At 43.5% G+C, this 17,991-nt stretch overlaps 1 long non-coding RNA gene across 2 annotated transcripts; it reads right to left on the bottom strand.

Annotated features, from left to right (window-relative positions):
- Window positions 1-1,656: 1,656 nt before the first annotated feature.
- LOC149917927 (uncharacterized) lies at window positions 1,657-17,811 on the bottom strand. Of its 2 annotated transcripts, XR_016467085.1 has the most exons (4): window positions 16,542-17,811; window positions 9,721-9,846; window positions 6,438-6,562; window positions 1,657-6,068 (listed from the first exon to the last, which is right to left on the bottom strand). It is a non-coding gene; the product is annotated as an uncharacterized LOC149917927 (long non-coding RNA). The 2 variants fall into 2 exon arrangements; XR_016467084.1 differs by lacking the exon at window positions 1,657-6,068 and having other exon boundaries at window positions 6,297-6,562.
- Between the last annotated feature and the right edge of the window lie 180 nt (window positions 17,812-17,991).

Here is a 17,991-nt window from a genome sequence, read left to right as displayed (position 1 = left end):
ATCTTCACAATTTAGAATCTCAAGATAATATTTCAGAAATGATTGTTGACAATTTGGGGCAGCGAAAGCATCAAATGAAAAGTGCTGAAAATGGGGAATCACAAGAGAAAAAAGGGAAATTATGCAGCTGAATAATATTGTGAAGCCATCTCCCACACGAAAATGTACACAGGTTCTGATACCAAAGTTGGTGTGAGCATAAAAGTGAAGAGTTTCACATTCAGTAAGACTGTGTCAATTCAAAACTCAGATGACAGGGATTTCTGTGAAGGACCCTTCTCTGAGCATCTTCACCTCCCCTCTGCACAAAACACAAGTTTGTGGTTTCACAATCACATTTTCCTATTTTTAAAATATGTTTTCTCTGCTTCTTGCTTTATGAGAAAGACAGCGAAACTGTAAGAGAAACTGTCTTGACAGAGGAAACAGAAATGGGTTTACATGCGAGCGACTGAACAAAGTAAACACTGATAAAAATAGAAAGCAAGGTTTATTTTCTCTCTGATCTTTCATTTTGGTGATATTTGTGATTAAGGAGAACTTCCAACATTTCAGACAAAAGGGAGATTTTTAAGGAAGTGAAATAATAGAGAGTTCAGATGTTATCGTACAATGAAATCGTATCTTCTTTTTACTGACAGCAGGATACAAAGATTTCTTGTATGTAGAACTCTACTCTAAACCAGCAAGAATTCTCTATTTAAAAGAACTGCAGGTCTTTGCATCACACTCAATAGCTCTGTCTCTTTGAAACTGATTCTTCTAGGATTAAGCATTCAAGAAAACTAAATGTCCTTTTGGCCCCCTCTCTGGTGTTTGACCTGAAAAGTTTTCATTGGAGTGACTTAAGCTGGAGAAAATGTCAACTGCCTCAAAAACATGAATGTGATTTATGGTCCCCAAATCTTGGTCCTGATACCAGAGATGAGAAATGTAAGCTTGCTTTCACAAAATGTCTTATGCTGATCTTGATCCAACTGTTGACACTGACATTAAGCAAACAAACTAGGGTATAATTACATTTTACACTGATCCATAAAATATTCATGCAATAGTAATGAATACATATATGCATTCATACAATATCATCATCATAAACTGTGGTCAAATACATAGGATATTTGCAATGCTTATACTTTGTGCATATTAATACGTATTCATTAGAACTGAAACTAATTAGCGCACGGTCAATGACAGCTGAGAATATTAAGTACCACTCCTGAATTATGCTTTCACAGGCAATTTTGAAATGACATTCATTTTCACGTTGTGGGTCAGTTTACTTCTCCAGCTATGACAATATTTTTTTGTGATGGAAAGGATAATGTTTATACTCACTGTCATGAGAATGTCCGAGCGGCTTCTGTGATGAGTAACCAAATTAGGGAGTTGAAAGTGTCTTTAACTATACCAATGATAGTCTATTTTCATATTTAAAATTGTCCTTTCCCACAGCTCATTCAAGTTTATGTTCTAGCCACATGTCCCACAGATAAATAAACAGATGCTCTATATAAAGAGTTAGATCATATTCTGAATGAGTGAGGAACATATGTCATCATTAAGAGAAGCTTCAGTGCCAATGCTGGCATTAAGGTAAAGGAAAGAAAACAAGAACTTGAAATGGAGCAGCATAATCCCAAGGAAGTTGTCAGAACCTGGAGAGAGGTTATTTTCACAGGAACTGCCAAGAAAATATCCTTCAGCAGTTTTTGCTGGAAAACAAAAGAATAGCAAGAGAAATGTTTGATTTTTAATTAAAAGATGTCTTCTGCTGTTGGCAGGTTTTGACTGAAACCAAAAAATATGTTTTTTCAACGTGCCCAAACCCTAAGTGTTGCTTGAATAGGTCTTTTTGTGAGAGATTTTAAGTGTGCCGTTCTCTAATTAAAACAGTGACAGAATGAATAAAACTGACATTTCCCAGGAATGCTTTTCCTTGTTAAAAATCTAACTTTCGAGTAAGAAATCTTCCTGATTTATCTTTGCACACACTACTGATGAAATAGCTGGTAGCAGATCTTTACTGTCCGAACAAAATTAGATTGGTGCCATTGGCAAACTTGCAGAGGGTACGCTCGATCCCACTGCCACGACAAAGATGTTAAAACAGCACCAGTCCCAATACCAACCCCTAAGGAGCACCATTTGTCAATGGGATTGCTCCAAGAAAAGCACTGTGTGCACAAAAAAGGATGTTAGTTCTTTAGGGTTAAGGAAAACCAAAAATGAAAAATCATCTTGTAAGTAAGAAACCAACGATTGTTATCTGCAAATGGCTCCACCAATTGTTTTGGCAATTTGATCATAGCAGATGAGCACAGGGTGAATGCAGAAAATCTGGGGGAAAGCAAAGGGCTGAAAGATGGAGAGGGTTTTGTGATCAGCAGTGCAGAGGTCACAGATGCAGCCAGAAGGTTTATGCGGGATATCATTTCAAGTGACAGCTGATTTGCTAAATCACAAACTTTCTACAGTGTGTTTGAAGGTATAGAATAATAATGTGCAGAGCACTGGGAGGACAGCTGCTTTGACACCAAATTTCCTCTTTAAATTCTCTAAGCCACGGTTTAGGTCTTGGATGAAATCCACAAGGATTGGGGCATCCAAGGGCAGGAAGGGAGAGAAGACAGCAAGGAAAGGAAGAAGCCCATTGCTCAGCCTTTGGCATAACACAGTGAATTAAGGAAACGTGGGTGTCAGGCTGCAGAGCCCTCTGGCCGCGTGGTGCTTGGGAGAGGTGAGAAGACTCTGCATCTGTGGATCGTGCTCCAGCTCTGGAGGAGGCTGCTGAATTTAGCACGCTGCTGTTGGCTCCTGTTGCGTTGGTCAGTGGCAGTCTGCAACAGTTTGGCAGTACGTAGCTGGATCTGTGTGAGACTTGGCTGCCTGTGTGATGTTTTTATGTACTTAATTTGAGAAGTGAGCGCACGACAGAAATTTCTGATGGCCTGATGCAACTGAAAGTGTCCAGGGCTCTGTGTGTTTAAGGAGTCCCATAAATGCCCAGATTCAGGTATAGCCCTGTCTGGAGGAAACAAATGTCCTGCACTCCTGATGCGGAAGGGAAACTCAATTAAGAAAGATGTGGGAAAGGTTTTTTTGGTGCAGAACCATTCACACCAACAGGCTTTGGGCTATTTCTTGCTGAAAGCTGTGCAGTCACTCCTGTCAATGCATCCCAATCTTTGGACAGTGAGGGAAGAGGTAGTACGGCCCAAAGCTTGAGCTGTTTTGTCTCAGAAGTTGTGGCTCCATGGGTGTGTTGGCCAGGCTGGCAGCTAAGCTCGTCCCTACGTTACTACAGCTATTGCATTTTGTGACAGTTTGTGGGAAACATCTGGCACGGCATCTGACTGACAGCTACAGAAAACTGAGAAATATCAAAGCAGCCACCAGGGATAACAAAATGCCATTTTAGGCATCTTAAGCCTTGTTTTCTTCTCACAGCCACCAGAGATAAGCCAAGGGTAATTTAGGCAAAGTCAGGAAGAGACAGGCTAAAAGACAGCATGAGCATTGGTAAGAGCATCACTGCCTTATGCTCAAAGCACTCAGCTGGACCATCCAGGTTCTCCTGTTTGTACCATCACTACATGGTGCATGGCTCTGGTTCAATTCGTTTTTCTTTCCCCCAGTTTCTCTCATAAAATGAGGAAAGCTACAGTTCTGGTCACATTGATATCTGTCAATGCGTATAGACAAGTTAATCACTGTTATGAAGTCATTCTACCTCCATTTATGACTGTGTGTAGCTTTGGTGACAGTTCCACAGCCAAAGGGAAAACAGGACTAGGAGCTGGAAGGAGAAACTTATCACAGTTCAACCTAAATGCATGGGCATGTGTTCAGGGCAGATGATGGGCCACTTGCTTGAACTTATCATTCGCCATAGTGGATTCTCCATGCAGAATATCTACAGGAAGTCCAGCATTAAAAAATACAGGTTCTAGAAGACTAGAACCATGCTTTAACATTTGGTTTTCCTTCATCCAACACCTGACCACCTTGCTCCCACAAACTAAAGCTAATAGTATGATGTGGGGGGAAACCAGGTCTCTATAGAGCTCAGGTGCAAGATCCAGGTAGTGAACAAGCTACCTCACATCAGCTGAGATGGGTACTTGCTCCTACAAGCAGTAACAATAGCTCCTTACATCAAGTGTGCACAATTTCAGCTCTGCTCTCCCCACCACGAGAAGTGCCATTCCCCTGCTCTTACAGCGTGCACATGGTTGTAACAGCTTGATTCAGCTGACAAATGCTAGCTTGTCAAATCGCTCAATAAAATGTCTGAGCACTAATAGTGAAACCTCACTGAAAAGACCTCCTTGAGGACACGTTCATTCTTAAGACGTGCTAACAGTGGATGTGGTTGTACAGTGAAGAAGCTCTAGCAGGTAGCCCACAGCCTTCTCCCCTACAGGAAGCTCTGCAGCTTCATAACCAGTGACTGCTGCTGCCATCCAAAGTTGTTGCTTAAAATACTCTCTGCTGTTGGAATACACCAGAACAGCTCTCCTCCCACATCCAGCCCCCATACAGAATGATCTAAATGTTAAAGCAGCGACAAAAAGAGTGTTTTTGGAAATAATTAGGTCAATTAAAATGTAACAAGGAGAGTGGTCTAGACACAGAGAGCATTTAAATTAGCAACAAACTGCTTCGTTTGGGCTCTTTGGTTCAATCGCCTATTTAATCATCAATTCATCTATGTGAATTCCTAGCAAATTTGCTAAATTAACATACCCTGAAGGTGGTGACTAAATTATGTATCAATGTCAGTGATGCCTGTTCTCTCTATAGTGTGAGAGAAGCCAGGCTGTTCAGTGAGAGGCTTTGGTGCTACACATTCTCCAGGGGTCACACAAAATGCTGCAGTTTAGAAAGGTCTGCAAGGTTTAAAAAAAAATTCACTTGGTTCTGCATTAGCAGACTGAGTTTTCATTTAAGCACTCCTCACCCAAACCTGAAGCCTATGCACAAAGCCACTGCTAAAACAGAGCACTGAAACAAAATTCATCCTCAACCTGTCCTGTACCCCAAAGCTGCAGGCAGCCAAATTTGAAGCCAATGGTAATGAACAAATAAACACTTTGATAAGTGATACACCTCTCAAGTATGTGGGTTGGAAGGCAGGAACTGGGAGGGTAATGCCCATCCCGGTGTAAGAGAAGATCAGGTTCATGACCACCTGAGGAACCTGAACATCCAGAAGTCCCTATGAGATGCATCCCAGAGTCTTGAGGGAACTGGCTGATGTAGTCACCAAGCCGCTCTTGATGGTATTTGAAAAGTCATGGTGGTCAGGCAAAGTCTCTGATGATTGGCAAAAAAGACACTGTCACACCCATTTTTAAGAAGGGTAGAAAGGATGACTCCTGTCAGCCTCACCTCTGTGCTGGGGAACATCATGGAGCAGATCCTTCTGGAAGATGTGTTAAGGCACATGGATGAGTGGGAGGTGATAAGGGATAACCAGCATGGCTTCACCAAGGGCAGAGCCACTGTCATCTATCTGGACTTGAGTAAAGCCTTTGACATAGTCCCTACAACATCCTTCTCTCCAAATTGGAAAAACCTGAGAGCATCCTTTCAGTATCTAAAGAGGGGCTGTAAAAAAGAAGGGGACAGACTCTTTAGCAGGACTTGTGATAGCACAAGGAGGAATGGTTACAAACTAAAAGAGGGGAAGTTTACATTGGATTTAAGGAAGAAGCTTTTTACAATAAGGGTAGTGAAGCACTGGTACAGGTTGCCCAGAGGTTGTGGATGCCCCATCCCTCTAAAAACCCAAGGCCAGGCTGGATGGGGCTCTGAGCACCTGATGGAGCTGTAGGTGTCCCTGTTCACTGCAGGGGAGTTGGACTAGATGGCCTTTAATGGTTCTTTCAATTCAAATGATTCTATGGTTCTATAAGTAAATCTAAAAGTAGGAGATGATGCGGGATCCAGAATGATATACCAAGAAGCTAACCCTGCCCCTTGTACAGCCCTTCTCTGAGGCCATACTAGCTGTCAGTGTCTTCTGCAAGTGGGACTAACTCTCAGCTGGGGTGAAGCTGTCCCTGTGGAAAACATATAAAATAATAACCATCATTTAGGTCACACCTCCCAGGCAGTGATACAAGCTAAGTGATACAAAAAAAAAAAAAACAACAAAACCCGTTTGGTTTTAGAATTGGTGCCCTGCTAGAAACAAAGGTGTTCTCCAGGGCTCAAATGTGAGCTTCTCTAACACGGTCTGAGTCCTTCAGGCCTGCAATGGACTTCAGCAGGACTGAAGCCATCTCTGAAGGAAACAAATACAAGGTGCACCCCAAAAGGCATCTTTGAAGGAAACATGGGTGGGAGTCAAGGGAGGATGAAGAAGATGTGTGGGGAAAAAATATGAGAGAAAGCAAAGCTGGAAGCAAAATGGTGTTTGAAATGCCTACCTTCATGCTGCACACTCTACATGCTTTACTCTTCCTCCAGTGTACTCTCATTTTGGCCTCAGCAATTTGAAGAAGCCCCTGCTGTGCAGTCAGCAACAGATCGAGTATTCAATCTCAAGCTTTGCCTAAAGCAAAAAGGATGACATTATTTGTCACACGCCATAGCTCTTCTTACAGATTCCCTGCAACGGGACAAGCTTGCCTGGTAAGATCAATCCAAGGGGTGCTTTCAGGTGCTGCTCCTGAGTGAGCTGCCAGCATGCAGCCATTCTCACCGGGTTACCCGGTGACCTGAGAGCAGCGCTGCTGCCGAAGGGCTCAGTGCTGCTGGGGTGGTGTTCAAGAGCCTAGAGATAGAGGGATGGGTGCAGTCTTGGCAAGATTTGAAAAGTGAGATAAGGAGAAATGAATAACGAGGCATCTGACTTGAGCTGAAGATTTGCTTCTCTCCTCAGGATTGGTGAACTGCTTTGGCTACAGCAAGATGCAGTTTGAATCCTTGCCAGTTGCCTGTATTAAACTGAACCCATTTTTTTTTCCTTTCTTTCTTAAGATCAGAGATTTCTTTGTTCAATGTTGGAGCACGTCAGAAATTCTTCTGCAATCCTTGGAAGTGTGAGTGCAGGGGGGGCAGTGAGGAAGGAGTTGCCAGATTGCTGCCTTTGGCACTGGTGCTGCGATTCAGTGAGGGTTTTGAGAAACAAGAGGGGCTGCATAGATGTGGGCAGCTCCCTGGGTACCCCTCTGTGCCCGATGCAAGGCATTTGGTTAAAAAAACAGGATACGGTCCCTCTGCACAGCTTGGGCTGGCTGTTTTCAGAAAGGTTTGCCCTTCAGAGCAGGACCTTTCAGAGCCCTGCTTTCTTCCGCAGCCACTTGCTGGCTTGCAGAATACTTGCTGCCTTCCCAGATGGGTCCGATAACGCCATGGAGCTGGCTGGCCCCAGGCCCTGGGGTTTTAAAGGGCAGCCACAGCACTGCGGTGCGGAGCAGAGCCAGGAGGGTGGCTGGAAGAACTTTGACTTCAGCAGAAAGTGAAATGATTTGGGCAGTAGATGAATACGGCAAGTGTATGCTAACATGGCCAGATCTGAAATGAAAATAGAGGCAACTTTGGCATTCCTTTATTTTACAATGCCTGATTGAAGAATTTGGTCACATGGCAGGAAAGAAGGTCATTGAAGGGAACTGTTTTAACAGAAGCTCATTCGTATTTTAAACTGGTCACATGCCTTTTCATCTGTGTCCTCTCTGACATGACTCTCCTCTTCCTTCATCTTTATTTACATTGATCTATTTTGATATTTTGCTGTGCATTGTAAGCAGACTTTTATCTGTTAGCAGTATGAGAGGGTGGCTGAAGCATCCCCGCTGCTGGCACTGCATACAAGAGGAATCATTTCTGCTAATGAAGGAGCATTACAGCAATTGCATTGACACGATGCATTTTATGCTGACTGGTTCAAGATCAATTTTATAAACAAACCAGCACTCAAGTGCTGCATTTCCATTTGTCTCTGCAGTCAAGCACATGACAAACACATTCCTTGTCACGTTCCAGACTGGAACAAAAAGTATCTATCTTAAACAGTAGGGCTCGTTAGCTAACATTATCAGAAGTACTGCATAGAGATGCAACCTTAGTGCAGTACAGACTGAGAAACTGGTATCGTGCTCATAAAATAGCAGTGTTTGTAAAGCATGCCATACACAACAAGGAGAATCTCATCCTGCAGAGCAAGGAGACGTGTTGGCTGCTTCAAAGAAATAGATTTAGTTCATACCTGAAAATAATTTAATCTTCAGTTTTTCTCCACACTACTCACTATGTCTGAACAGCTTATATGAGCTATTGACAGCAGAAATTGTTGGGGAGTTACGGCTTTTTAAGATCTGACTTTCTCAGCAGTTGCAAATACAAGACCAGAATGTTGATGAGCTCTAAGATGACATATGCATAAAATAAAGGACCCCAAGAATATCATAATTCAAGGCTACTTAAAGTGAAATGTGGTTTTGTAAACATGACGCATATTGTGACTTGGGGAATCTGAGCCCTGAGCAGAAAGCCAAGCTGAATACATTTGCAGAGAATGTGCAGTTAGTACCTCCACCGTGATAAGATTACAATGAGCATTTTCGACTCCTGCTAACTATAAACAGAAATCTGAGCCGTGTGGGTCAACGTGGTGACTCAGCAATCCAAGCACCTCCATCCTGCTGCAGTCAGAGGACTGCAGTTTGGTTCCCAGAACCACGTTTATGATTTCCAGGGGGAACAGGAGATGAGTCAGGGAATTAGAACAACCTTGCACCACTTAACAAGCATTCGTGGCTTGATCAATGGCACTGGGAAGCACTGCTGTAGGGAACCCCTGCAACAGTGTCGCAGTATGCTCGCTGCTACAGAGTGCAGTGGAGGCTACCAGTGCTGTCTTACGTGTGGGGGGAAATTGGGGAGGGAAGAAAAAAAGATGGCAAGGAAATGAAGCGAGAATTTTCTGTAGCATCGCATAGCAAATAATATTTACCCTATTGGGTGTGAGACAAAGCATACTGCATGCTGGCCGTGATGCACGTAGGAACAAAACTTTATATCCCATAGCTAAAAAAAATTCTCTTATTTTCAAGGTACCAGCAAGCTGGAAAGCACAGCAAAAAAAAGCCCCACAGCATTCTCCTGTGGGAGTGTGTCCTCAGCAGTCAGCTGCAGCACCGGGCAGGTAATTAACAAATGCCTGGATAGAATGAGCGAGGGCTTGTTTATCAATCAACATGCTATTAATTATCTCACGTGTCAATTTTAATTGAAGCGATTTGTATTAATAATAGCAGTCTGCCCAACTTGTATGGCATACCTGCAGGGATATGTGCTTGTTCTCATGTTTTCCTCTTGGCACATATTCTAACCTGGATAACATCTTCCCAATTTCAAAATACTGGCTATTTTTTTGGAGATAACTAGCTGTGTAACTAATGGTTATTCATTAATAGAACCTATACATGGAAAACCATCACCTAACAAATGCCTGAAATTAAAATAAATAAATAAATAAAAAATAACGCTGTTATGTAAGAAACTGTCTAGCTGAAGACATGCCATAAAAAAAAAAATCTCCAATGGCACACATAAAGGGGTAACATTATTTGCAAATTACAATAATAGCTTTCCACAGCTGTTCTCATGAAGAGGGAAAGCTGTGTGGCTGATGGTATTTTATTTAAGATTTGGATCCATATGGATTCTGTTTTTTAAAAAAATCAATGCCTCTTTTCATTTTACCTTTTCTTACTTTGCTGAAGGAAATGCTGTTGCTCAGTTACTCAGTGACTGTCATAATCCCAGGATCATGTTGAGCCTCTTCTGGAACTGAATCATCCCAGGTGTGCTTTCAATTTAAAACTGATTCTGTGAAGACAAATATTAGGGCAATCACAGCTGCTTCTGTGCTACAGAACATGATTATTATTTTATCATTTATGGTATTGCCAGAGCTGCCTTGTGCTATGCAGTGCCCTGGCACCTCACAGGAGGCAGCATCTGCCCCCAAAGAGCCTATCATCACAAAAACTAGAGAGTGAGCTAGGGGAAGGGAATCAATCAATTATTGACTTTCTCTGTATTAAATACAGGAGTGTCTGAGGTACAGAGATTAAATGACTTGGCGAGGTTATGCAGAGAGCCTTTAAAACAGCTGGGAATTGAAAGTAGCCCTCTTCCATCTAAATTCAGATGTGTTGAGTCATCAGTCAATAACAAGACTGATTTCCACGACAGGAGCTTTTGGAGGTTTTAATCGGGTTTCATGTCCTATTATGCAGGCTATCATGTAAATATAGAACAGCAGAGGTTCTCTGCAGGCATGTCCACAAGAAATCCCCAATGATTTCAGGGGAACTCTACACATCCAGAAGGATGTCCTGGGATAGACCTGTTTTCCTAAATAGGGACAAAGTGAGAGTAATACCAGCATTATGTGCTGAGTATAGCAAGAGCTAAGAAGGGGGTTAACATCCAAACAGGTAATTTTTGGAGCAGCAGAAATGTAAGCTGTTTTCAGCCTGAATTTTGCAGAGTTTCTGCACATGCCTGATTCTCATTCCTAATATCTTCTTAAATTTGTGAAGAGTTTCAGTTCATGTGGCAGCATCCTTTTCAGGGGCTGTGTCTGCATTAACATCTTGGATTAGGGAGTGTGCTTTGGAAGCAACTCCCCTGATCATGCCAATTCACAGAATTATAAAATCATAGAATGGTTTGTGTTGGAAGGGACCTTAAAGCACACCCAGATCAAGTCCCCTGCAGTGGGGAGGTACCATCCAACCTGGCCTTGAGCACCTTCAGGGATGGGGCACCCACAGATCTCTGGGAAGAAATGCCAGGGCCTCATCTCCCTCTAAGTAAAGAATTTCTTCCTAACATCTAAGTTAAATCTCCCCTCTTTTAGTTAAAAGCCAATTCACTGCACTTTGGTTCATATCACAGAGCAGCCTTGGAACATGTGTGCTGGGCTCCCTTCCAGTAAATCCAGAGCAGAGATGTCCTCCAGAATGGTTTCTGTAAGCTCTGACCACCAGGCATTGAGCCCATGAGACCCATTTACACCTAATCTGAAGCATGACCCTTCACCAACACACAGTGTGGAGTCAGGACCTCCACATCATTGCATTGCTCTAGAAGACAGCTCCTCAAAGACCATGACTGCTCAAGCAGATCCATCTCATCTTGCTTTCTTACCCACAGGAAACTTCAGGCCGGGGGGAGAGGAAGAGGTTCAGGCCTGGAGCGGAGCCCTGTCCATATAAGCAGGATGGAGTAACTTGCTCTGGCCACAAAGTGCTACAGCCACAAACCTAAATGTAGGCACAGCTAACAAAAACAGCAAAGATGTAGCCAAGGGCTAGTCAAAGCTTTCAAGAATTTTCTGACTGCAAGAAATCAGTCAGAAGAGAAGATCTGAGGGATCTCACTGAAGACAAGGGCTATCATCCAGGCTGGATGTGACTCTGGGCAGCCTGGTCTGGTGGTTGGCAACCCTGCACATAGCAGGCGGTTGAAACTAGATGATCATTGTGGTCCTTTTCGACCCAGACCATTCTATGATTCTGTGATTCTATGACTCATAAGGTCAAACTCAGTCAGATACTGAGGAAATACAGGAGAGAAATGCTTAAACTGGAAAAAAAAGAAAAAAGAAAAAAAATGCTCTGAATGGAGTTTGCACTTACTGCACCATATAGTATTGTATTAAGAGATCTTCCCTTTCACAGAACAGCTTCTTGTATTCTAAACACAGCCAAAACACCTCTCTTGTTGGTTCACAAACCCATTGTTTTTTGGCTGGTGTCTGACTGATATGAACTTATCCTTCTCCTCTTTCCTGGCTTATCCTTGGTTCATGGTAGTGCAATCTTTTCTATCCATGAAGTGTGAATACAGATGAAGACATCACTAAGTGCAGTTTTATGGCTGCAGGAGCTGGGTGGTCAGCCCAGAATGATGCTGCCCTTCAAAGTTTTCAAACTATAAAATTTTGATGAAGTGATTCAGATTGATTCTCATGTGCATGCAGATGCCATTAAATTGTACTGAGGAAATTAAAATCCCTTCTCTTCTAGCATTAATATACAAATAATAACAATAGAAAACCCTGCCTGTTCACTGGATAAATGTCTCAGATACATCACAGAATCACAGAATCACAGAATGACCTGGGTTGGAGGGGACCTCAAGGATCATGTAGTTCCAACCCCCCTGCCTAGCAGGGCCACCAAACATACACCTTTACTAGATCAGGTTGCCCAGAGCCTCGTCCAACCTGGTCTTGAACACCTCCAAGGACGGGGCATCCACAACATCCCTGGGCAGCCTGTTCCAGGACCTAACCACCCTCCTAGTAAAAAACTTCCCCCTAACATCCAACCTAAATCTTCCCTCTTTTAACTTAAAACCATTTCCCCGTGTCCTGCTATTATCAGCCCTTATGAAGAGTTTACTCCCCTCCTGGGAGTAAGTTCCCTTCAGATATTGAAAGGCTGCAATGAGGTCGCCCCGCAACCCTCTCCTCTCCAGGCTGAACAAACCCAACTCCCTCAGCCTGTCCTCATAGGGGAGGTGCTCCAGCCCCCTGATCATCTTCGTGGCCCTCCTCTGGACCCTTTCCAAAATCTCCATGTCTTTTTTGTACTGAGGGCTCCACACCTGAACACAGTACTCCAGATGGGGCCTCACAAGAGCAGAGTAGAGAGGGACAATCACCTCCCTATCCCTGCTGACCACCCCTCTCCTGATGGAGCCCAGGATCCCATTTGCTTTCCGGGCTGCCAGAGCGCACTGCTGGCTCATGTTAAGTTTCTCATCTATCAGGACCCCTAGGTCTTTCTCTGCCGAGCTGCTCTCAAGGACAACTCCCCCCAGCCTGTACAGGTGCCTGGGGTTCTTCCGGCCCAAGTGCAAAACCTTGCACTTTGCCTTATTGAACCTCATTAGGTTCACCCGAGCCCAGCTTTCCAGCCTGTCAAGGTCCCTCTGAATGGCCTCCATTCCCTCCACCGTATCGACTGCACCACTCAGCTTGGTGTCATCAGCAAACTTGCTGAGGGTGCACTCCATTCCCTCATCGATGTCATTAATAAAGATGTTAAAGAGCACCGGTCCCAAGACAGACCCTTGAGGGACACCGCTCGTTACCGGCCTCCACCTGGACATAGAGCCATTGACCACCACCCTCTGTCTGCGGCCTTTCAACCAAGTTTCAACATGTTAAAGGATCTATGAAGCCTCTGTCACCCTAATGCCTAAAACCTTAATGGCTCTGTTAAAGCTCTTGAACTCAAGGAAACTGTAAAGATCATGAGAAAGATTGACTGGCTCTGCATTGGTTCCACCTGGAGCACAGCACAGCCAACACCAGTGTTCCAACAGTGCTGTGCCCGTGCCCAGCTGTGCTTCTGCTCCTTCTGCATTTCCACGTGGAGATCTGCAGGGGCAATCAATCACTAATACTGCACTCAAGTTAATTTGCCCATATTGTGCTTAACTGCATAATTTTCAGTGAAGAGCATAATCAGTGATGGATATGTTAGGGACAGGAATGCAACAGGAACATGACTGCTTTTACTCTGTTTTTGTTTTGCTTGTTTGTTTGTTTGTTTTCAATATATGTATATATGTTCACTATTTCAGTGTCATAGGATTTTCCCTTCTGAGTACAGATAGAATTGTGATGTTTCCTCACACAGGTTACTGGAATTTCAGCATTCTCAAGCACTTTCCCAGAACTAAGTACTAATGAAATGTTACTTCACGAACAAGGGGGTAAATCAACAATTTGAGGTAGAATTCAGTTCATCAGCATTAGAAACTCTGTCTTTGATGTGCCTCTGCAGACCTGATTGGTGTCTGATCTAGAGTGGGACTTGTGGTTATCACTGTAACAACAAAAACAGTTGTGGTGGTGTTTGGGACAGAAGTGATACATACACTATTTTTATATGCTCTATATCTAATTAGTGCATTTTCTATACAAACCGATTCCTGTTTATGTTTCCCACAGTGTGTTTGCTGTCCTATGTTATGGCTATCATTATTCCAAATGAAGAGGACAGCACAGCTCTCACTTTGGAGTTTGTCAACACCATTCCTGACTCAGCCAGACAAGCTCATTGCAGGACTGGGAAGTGCACCTTCTTCCTCCTGCTCCAGCTGGAGGAAGCGCACTGCCTCCCCAAGGCTCCCCAGCTTCAGCATGCTGGCGACCAGGAAACAGAAGCTGGCAACTGAACAGAGGTCTCCTGCCCTTCCTCTTGAAGGGGTTTTAACAAGCTATTAGGAAGAGCTCCCCAGAACACTCTAGCAAACAGCATAATTCAGACCGCTGCTGTGCAAGGTGCCGGTTTAGCTGACACTCAGCCTTATATGGACAAGACAAATTTCTAAAAAGCAAAGTCACGATGTTTCAATATGACTATAATTATTATTTTTTTCTAGATAGCCTGCTATTGTTTTGCTGCAGAGAAATACACCTTCAAGAATTGGATTTGTTCAATTTTAGAAGTACAACTCTGTTTCTTATAGCTGGCACTACTAAACCCACTCTTAATTTTCATATTCAGTAAGCTATATTTTTGTCCTAGACCAAACCTGAGTTGGTCATTTAAAAACCTTTAATACCTAGTTCAAAAACCTCAGTGGGCTGTCACATAGTCTTTCCATTTGAGTACACCCCACTTTTTAAAAAGGGAGGAACACATTTCCTGATGGCCCATAAATGTGCTGCCGCTACTTGCATCATAGAACAGAACTTGTTCTACTGGTGGTTAGCTCAGTAATTCCATTTCATGAATTTCATGAAATTCCATTTCATCTTAATATGCTATTCCTTCTCCTTATACTGGGTATAATTTTTTTTTTTTTTTTTAATCCAAAGCTGAATAATTTCAACATTTTAAAATGACTTTAACAGTTACTTCAAATTCTATCATAGAATCATAGAATGGCCTGGGTTGAAAAGGACCACAATGATCATCTAGTTTCAACCCCCCTGCTATGTGCAGGTCACCAACCAGCAGACCAGGCTGCCCAGAGCCACATCCACCCTGGCCTTGAATGCCTCCAGGGATGGGCATCCACAACCTCCTTGGGCAACCTGTTCCAGTGTGTCACTGCCCCCTGCGTGAAAAACTTCCTCCTAACATCTAACCTAAACCTCCCCCCTTAGCTTAAAACCATTCCCACTTGTCCTATCATTATCCACCCTCATAAACAGCCGTTTCTCCCCCTTCCTCCCCCCCCCGCTTATATGCTCCCTTCAAGTATTGGAAGGCCACAGATTATTAAAAATGGATCTCTGCCATTAGCTCCTGCGTTCATAATTTTAGGGTGATATGATACCAAGGAAGACCTGACGCACCTTATCCTGAAGCACGTAAGAAATGAGAGCAAACAGATGAAATCTGAGGACGCACCCAGGGAAATCTAGGGACTTCCCTCAAAATTAGGGTTTATAGACTATAATCCCCTTGATGATAACTGAGTGATAAAACACACGTTGTTTGCATTTATAACAATTATCGAGTGATTTCATTGTTCCCACTGAAAAAAAGGCCTGCTTTTGTTCGTTGTTGATACAAAGTCACTCTTGTTGCAGACTAGGCACTTCCTACTTTACCTGGGTATTTTTATCGGCAGTACTTCGCTGTGTCTGAGACAAGCCTTATTCCTGTCTCTGAATGTAACTTCCCTCTCAAATTTGGGGAATATCAGCTCCACATCAGGATCCAAACTGCTTAGTATGGATCTGTCTTTCATCATGGTGAATCAACAGTCCGTGAATCTAAACAATGTCTTCATGTTGATTTTTTTTTTAATTGCACTTCCTTTTTAGCAAACAACGGAGGTTTATTTTCTTCTCTTCAGGACTCAAAACAGTGTTTACCATATGACCTTATTTTTAAAACTGCTGCTTCATTTGCAGGGGGAAGTCCTAATGACCTTGATCACCATGCAGCCTGGGAGCTTATTAATCAGGACTGGGTTTGGCAGGAAGGCAAGAAGCTCTCCTGCAATCAGATCTATTACCAGAAATCCCCCCACCTATACAGAAGCATCTCACAGATAGTAAAGTCCAGTACTTACACATGCTCTTTATTGCTAAGCATAATTGCAGGCTGAAGACTCAAAATTAGTTTGTAAGTGGATATTCTTCTTCTACTTGTAAGTTCTATATGTGCCCCGTTAGCTCTGAGCTTTGCATGCTGACAATTAATTTCCTTTTAAATTTCTCTCTGATACCTACCTACATTTTATTCTATGCTTAATATTCTGAACATAATGCATAGTATGTAGAAATGTGATTTTTCTTTTCCATTACGTTAGGGCGTGAACAGTTCTCCGCCATTTCATTCTGTTCTGATATCAGTATAAATCTTTCCACTGACAGCAGATGCAGATCTGACCCGATGCCAGGCAATTGGGCCTGCATCGGGGGGATCTGTGCATTCTGCCAAGTTGCCTGAATGTTATATTTTTAAAATTATGCTGAAACAAGTCCCAGTGAACTTAAAGGAGAGCTATGGTGTAGCATTCTGCCAAGAGGAACTCACCTGTTTGCTGGTGGGAAAGGAAGCTTTTTTCCCTCCATCCTGAAGAAGGGCTTACTCTTTTCTCTTCTTTCAAGTTCCTTTAGTGCACTGATGTACACACAATCTGATGATCCACTGGACACTCAGAAAATTAGTGACAGATAAGATTATTTGGACAGACTTCCTAGTTGATTACAATGGAAGAAGGATATAAAAGGCAAATTTCAGTAAGAACGTACAATCATTCCCAATGACACAGTGGGAAAATCTCTTAGTATATCAAATAGATTTGCTGCCTGTGTAAATGCAGAGCTGTGTTCTCCAGCTTTACTGCTGTAAATGCATTTTATGCACCTTTATTTTGTTAACAGTGCAAAGCTGTGGGAAGATGTGCCATTTTCTAAATTCTAACGAGCTTCCAATTACAGAAACACGATCATCAGTGATCGTATGCTTCTGAACAAATCAAATCACTCTTACGGCCCAGTTAGATTTTATGGTACTGTCAATTAGAAAATAAACAAAATCCCTTAATGAGTAAACAGGGAAAATTTTGATACTGGAAGCACAGAGAAATCATAAATCTGTCAAAGCCATTTCCACAACATCATTTTTCAGAGCGGAGCAGCTCTTAAAATCTGACAAAATACTGCCCTGCTAGCAGCAAGCGATAGTTCTTGTTGCTGCAGCAATCTGTAACGTTTTGGGAATGGCTTTAAACTAAAGGAGGGGATGTTTAAGTTAGATGGTAGGAAGAAATTCTTCACTCAGAGGGCAACGAGGCCCTGGCAGCACCACTCAGAGAGCAGTGGGTGTCCCATCGCTGGGGGTGCCCAAGGCCAGGCTGGATGGGGCCCTGGGCAGCCTGAGCTGGTAGGGGGCAATCAACCCACAGCAGGGGGTTGAAGCTGGGTGGGCTTTGAGGTCCCATTCAACCAGAGCCATTCCGTGATTGTATGAGATGTGTGTACTGAGAGCAGAACAGCCTAGCAAGCAGCAGGGAGGCTGGGAGGCAGCGCCTAGCCTCGTGGCCTGGGTTGCTACCCAGTCCCCAGGCAGCCCCACTTGCTGTGGGAAGGGATATTGAAATATCCTCTAAGTGATACCGCATTATTGAATCAATCAGGATTTAGGAAGCGCAGGGAAAACCTGCAGCGCGCTAAGTAGATTTGTATGGCTTCAGAAAAGCTTCACAAAGTTGCTCTGGCGCTGTATAGGAGCCACACACTTTCTGAGCAGCAGAGGTGCCACGAAACCACCGGGACCCGTGCTTTATGCCTGCTTTTTGGAGTTCACTGCCGACACTTTGAGAACGCTTTCACGAGACCAGACAGCGGGCTGTGAACGCCGACAGCTTCCCGCAGCCCTAAGCCGGGAGAAGCCACAAAGCGACCCGCACCCGGGGCTCTGGCAGCGGGACGGCGGTGCCGCTCAAGGAGGGCAGCCCGAAGCGGGGCCCGGGGCCGGGCAG

This window comes from Phasianus colchicus, chromosome 5 (genome assembly GCF_987193195.1).
Source record: "Phasianus colchicus chromosome 5, bPhaCol1.hap1.1, whole genome shotgun sequence".
In the NCBI taxonomy this organism is placed as follows: Eukaryota; Metazoa; Chordata; class Aves; order Galliformes; family Phasianidae; genus Phasianus; species Phasianus colchicus.
Note: the sequence above shows the minus strand (reverse complement) of the source record. Positions and strands in the feature narration are given on the sequence as shown.